The following is a 6264-nucleotide window of genomic DNA, read 5'->3' as shown; positions in this document are numbered from 1 at the left end:
TCTTATTAAAAAAATGTACGTGGAAAAGCATGGTTACTGTGCAAAGTGGGAATGATCTTATCTCGTTAATTGTGTGTGATGAGCAAAATAGTGAATGTATGAAACAACGGTGCGAAATATGTGAGCACAACTATGAAAAATGCATTGCTGATAGCGTGGACTTAAAAAATAGACATTTCTGTCTATCAATGGAAAGGCGGGAAACTAGAAGAGAAGATGTTTTCACTGAAGGGAAAACATCTTTCAAAGGAGAAGGAAGAATTGGAAGAGGAAGAAAGGAATTCAAAGAAGAATTAGTAAAACAAACTAAGAAGTATCCTAAACATGTGTTCAACACGAGAACACAAGCTAGAGAATTGAGAAAGCAGAAGGACAATCTCAAAGAGGGAGAGCTATTACTTCAAGTAGATTTTGCAGAGAACTTCTCCATAAAACACCAGAATGAGGTAATGGCAGCACACTGGAAAACATCTGCAGATGCTACAGTGACAATATACACTGCTGTTGCTTATTACAGGAAATGTCGCAATGATGATCTAGTGGTTCAAACATTTGCAGTAATATCAGACACCAAAACACATTCTTGCCTGGAAGTCAAATTATTTAATGATATGTTAATTAAGAACTGCAAAGATAGTTTAAATTACACAATTAACAAAGTTATTGTGCGGTCGGATGGGGCAGCAGCCCATTTCAAAAACCGTTATAACATGGCACTAATGCCTATGGACGCTTTGTATTCTCAGTGGAACTTCATGGAGTCATATCATGGCAAGGACCCCCATGATGGCGTAGGTGCAACATTGAAGCTTCATGTATGGAAGAAAGTAATACAAAGCCGAACAATTGTTACTAATGCAAATGAATTTTTTAACGAAGTCCATTCCTCTTTAAATGTAAAGTGCTTATTTATATCGGCATGTGAGATTTCGCATAAAGTAGCGAAAGATGAAAAATTGATGAGAAGTGTTAAAGCTCTTATTGGCATTCAGTCTGCTCACTGTGTAAAAACTGTTAGGAAGTTTTGCGTAAGTTTGTATTCTAATTCAGGTGACACAACACCATTCGATGAAGCAGTAAACCTGAAAGAAGAATACTTTATTATTAAAAAGTAGAATACTTTATTATTAAAAAGTAGTATCATCAAAGAATATTTTTTGATGATAACTGGAAAATTGGCTGAATTTTGGAATTCGATGAAGATTCTGAAATGTACAAAGTTAGGTTTTTGAGAGAAACTCAACAAGGATTTAAATGGCCCAAAACATGATATTCAGTTTGGAAAAGCCAAGTTTTTTTTGTCTGGCCCAATTGAGTTACAAGGGAGCCATCCTTTTAAAATTTCTTACACTGATAAAAAAAAAAATTAATTTTGCGACATAAAAAGTTGAAAAACATATAAAGGTAATGTAGTTGTTCATTATCACTATTCCACATTTATTATTATTCAAAATAAATAGTTTTGAATGTATCTATTGCTTGTCATTCGATGGTTACGTTAGTCACATGCCATCTCAAGTAAAAGTAGCATTTAAGACCAAAAAATTTCAACTTTAATAATTGTTAATTATATTTTTAAAAGTAGAGTTTCCAGTTTTCGAATATATCAGCTAATTTTCAACACTTGCTTAACTTTCAGAAATTTTTGCCTAGTAACATAGGCATCATTTTTTAGGGTTGCAAAAATGTTACGTTAGTCACAGTGCAATTTTTGTTGAAAAAATATCTATTAGAAATAATTTTGTTTTAAAATCTTAGCAGAAATAATACATATGCACCATGTACATTGTAAACCCAAAATTAAAACTAAAATTGTATTTTCAATCTTTGAGTTTAAAGCAAAAAGAGTTGGAAAATCAGCTCTGAATGTTACGTTAGTCACTATGGAATGACCCTAAAGAGCTCATTATGATTAGTACAATATTATAATCTCACTCCGCACCAGAAAAGAACTTGATGGAAATATGCATACCCAAGTTATTTAATAAAAAACAAACCCTTTGAAAAGCCCCCCCCCCCCCTTCCCCAGGTTCCAAAGAAACTCGTAGCAACTTGCACAGTTACAGATGCTAAGGGGTGCCTGATTATTGCAAAACAGCAATTTTGTACCTTTGAAAAGTAGTTTTTAAATTGATGGTTTCTTGTAACATTTTGCGATTTAGTACCAGGCTTGAATTGAGTTTGTCTAAAACTTTTGTAAAAATCGGAACCTTGAGAAAATTAGCAGAAGGAAAATCTCTTTTGAGTGACATAGAATAGGCTCAACATGTGTTCTCCTTGCTTTAGAGGTCTATTGTGCAGGAATTGCAAGTCAAAGTGAAAGAATTTTTCTCTTATAGAATTACTTTTTTCTTTCTTTTTTTTTCGTTCCTTCGAAATAAATTTCAAGACATCTCTGAAAAATCTTCGAGTTAAAGGAAGTTAACTTTGAGATATTGAGAATAATTAGCATGGAATTACAAACAAAGGGATCAGGACTTGATAAAAACTTTTGAGTTACAGTAATATTCAAGTTATCGCGAATTGACTAAACGCGAAATCACCCATAGCTTTATTTTCATGAATATATATATATATATATATATATATATATATATATATACATATATACACATGTATTCTTTATACTTCTTATTAGTCATATGGTGCATGCACCCCATGTTTTTCTTTTTAAATATTGCAAGTATTTTGATTGCTATTAAAATTCGCAATCACAAACTTTTTAGGCAATCTGTAAGGCATGTTGAATCTTTATGGGGCTTTAAATCTTCACAAGGCTTAAAGAGTTTTTTTTTAGTTTGTTTCAAAAGCGTGATGAATTCAAAAGCTATTTCTTATAATTATGTTTTGCCTTTTAGTATTTGTGTGCCTGAAATTTTGCATTCGATTTTAAACACTTACATAAGACAGTGACTACGGCATTTAAGTTGACTGAAACAGAATTTAGTTCATATTTTTGTTAACGGAGTAACCGAACAAAATTAACTGCGCAATAAATTACAGCGTAATTTCAAATCATTCGGTTTACTTCCTTTTTCTTTCAATCTTCTAACATATATTTTTCTTAAACCTATCAAGTTGTGGCGTTTTAAAACGCTACCTATAGCAAATAAACATTACATGTTAAAAAAAAAAAACATTCCGGTTTGTTCTACAAATAAATGGTTTCTACAAATCAATGGACAAAACAGTATTTAAGCCTTTCCGAAGGGAGTAGGTTTTAACTAACTTACTGAGAGGAAGTAATAATCACAAATTACTTTCAAATTCTAACAGAGTGGCGACAGGAATTGTGAAAAAAAGTTCACTGACTTTTCCCTGATTTCCCTGATTAAGTTCACCAAATTTCCCTGATTTACGTTACCTATGATAATGGTTTTCTTTCTTTGTTTTACTTGAAATCCATTGTATGTTTGTATAAAATGCAGTATTTTAAACGTTTTAAGTTGTGTAAAGTTGTTGAACTAAAGATATATTTTAAAAAGATGCTACTTTTTTAATAAAATGGTTAAAAAAACATATCAAGTTTTTTGAAAAAAAAAAAAAAAAAATCCTACAAAACAGTATATTAAATTTTTCTACATGGAAAGATCATAGAAATTTTTTAAAAAATATTTTACCTCCAGGAACCACTTAGCATAAGAATTTTAAGAAACTATTAAAATCACTCTTAAAAACATGTGTGTATTTCTGATAGAACTAAAATGTAATTGAATTTATTTTGAACTAAATTTTCAAACAGTATAATAATTGTTGCAAGAATAAAAAGTAATAGTGAAAGCATAGAAGTAATGTAGTTATTCTTATATAACTAATTGACATATTTATGCAAAACAGATGAAACCATTTGACATCCATTCAAAGGGAGCTTTTCTCTAATCAAGAACATAGGTTTTAATGAATGAATACAGCATTTTAACAATACAAAAAAAAAGATATTTACTTAAGTACACAAGTTAACTCTATTTCAAATGATTTTAATATGTAACGAAAAAAAAATCTTAGATTGCTTTTGTAACAAACAACTTTGAAATGCAAGGGAAAAAAAAGAAAACAGAAAAAAAAAGCACTTTGTTAATTTCAAAACATATAAAAGAAGACTACAACTTGGTTATAAATTAAAAGAATCATTAAAGTCTGAAGAAAACAAAACCTTTATAATCTGCGGAGGCAACAAATAGTATAATGGCAAAAAAGTTTTTTTTACTGAAAGTTCAATTTTAGCAATTAAATTAAAATTGTGAAGAAGTAATAACTTTTAAGCTTTTATCAGTAATCATTCAAAAACCAAAGATTTCTTCTTGAAATCGTAATTACAGTAGGATAATTACTTCAAGACAATGGAATAAAGACAAAGGAGCTAAGGCATTAACGAAGGTTTCCTCTTTGCCTGTATGGTTGTTTATTTTTACGTAGCCTTGAAAGCGTGAAAAGAAACTTCAAGCTAAGTAAAATAAACAACCTAACAGACACTAATGCAATCTTAGGAAGTTCATCCTGTGGTTAATAAGTAAGATTCAATACTTTGACGTTGAGAAAAAAAAAAGATGCACCAATATGCAGCAGTGTATAATCGCACCTCATTAATTTTACTTTTTTTTTTAACAGATAATTGGCGGAAAATGCGTAGGGAATTAGAATACTTAATTTTGTAATGCAAAAAAAAAAAAAAAAAAAAAAAACTTCATAAAATCAATTTTCCCTGATTTTTTGATATTTTTTCAAAATTCCCTGATATTTCCCTGATTAATAAAGTTCCCTGACTTTTCCCTGATCTCCCTGATCTGTCGCCGCCCTGTCTAAACATTCAAGTAATGTAATGTTTCATGATGAACACTCCTAAGGGTATAAGAAGAATAAAATCCTGTCTGCACATAGTTTTTTAAAGAGAAACCAGATGTTATGTCTGTTTTACCTGAGGATCTCTTCTTGATGCGCTACAGAAGGACCTTCTTGGAGTTAAGGGAAAGAAATTATTGGAAGGTATAGATCAAAGTGTATGTTTTCTATAGGAGATGTACTCCGTCCCTGCTGCTAGCTAAAAATGAAACTGATTACCCATTACCCAAAGTTTGTTACACCGCATCTTCTGTGGTTTCAACAATTCCCGTCAAGTCTGCTGACAAGTTGGAACCAGTTATGTCGTTGGTTTGGGTAAAAACTAAAAAAGAACTGATGTTTTATTTTCAATAATAATGATTTTAAAAAAAAGAGAGATTGAAGCAAAATTTGCCACCCTAGGCAACTGCCTACTCTGTCTATTGGAAAATTGGGCTCTGATAAGAACATATGGATGACCGAAATATCCATTTTGAACACCTCCTCAGTTAATGATCGCAAGTTCTCTTGTGATGTTGTCATGCGCGTAAACTTGCATCATTCAAAAACTTTACTTTGTAACTCGAACTTTTGGATTGTACTACGTACAATCTGTATAGGTGTAGTTATACTTCTCCTTTTCTGACTGCTGTATGATGAAAGAAAAAAAAGAAGAAAAAAAAAGACAGTTTAATAACCAATTGATTAATTTTTTAAAATTGAACATGTAACTAAGACTTCTTCGGTAATAATGTATGGATTTAGTTACATGATACATTGTTAAAAATATTAAATTATGCTGTTTAATCATTAAAAAAAAATTTAAGAATAGAAAAAAAAAACAATGAAACCGTCGACAAATTACACAATGAAAGTGGAAAGATTGCACGCAGACATTTTTTAGTCATCAAATTAAACAAAGAGGGTAACCGATAAATTACAATATTAAATCATAATAGGAATATTTTTATATTGATTTAAATTTTATGAGTAGATATGCTTGCATTTTTCATAAAAGCTTAACAGGACATAACTTTTTTGCTGAAAAAAGAAATAGGAAAAGAGCGAGGTTCTTAAAACGCAACTCCAATAAACAAACTCGATATTTATACCAAGTTAATAATAATTTAAATAATTGAAATTATTAGTTTCAAATTCTAAAACTGAATAAATTGTCCAGAAAGGAAGATGGAAGTTCAAGACATGGTATTGATCAATATGGTTGTAATATGTTTAGTTTGTTTCTGAAGTAAATATTTTCAATACCAAAGTAAATTCTGGAAAAAAAATCACTTTACCGAGATATTGGGTTTTATCAAGTGGGCCTCTTCGGAAAAACCCGGGTGGTTTTTCGGGCTGGGCCTGGTTTGGCGAACTCTGTTGGAAACCTCTGTGTTAAATGGTATGGGACAAGTCATACCATTCGTGGACAAGTATATCTTCATG

The sequence above is a fragment of the Uloborus diversus genome, chromosome 7 (assembly GCF_026930045.1).
Source record: "Uloborus diversus isolate 005 chromosome 7, Udiv.v.3.1, whole genome shotgun sequence".
Lineage (NCBI taxonomy): Eukaryota > Metazoa > Arthropoda > Arachnida > Araneae > Uloboridae > Uloborus > Uloborus diversus.
This window is presented reverse-complemented; position numbering follows the sequence as displayed.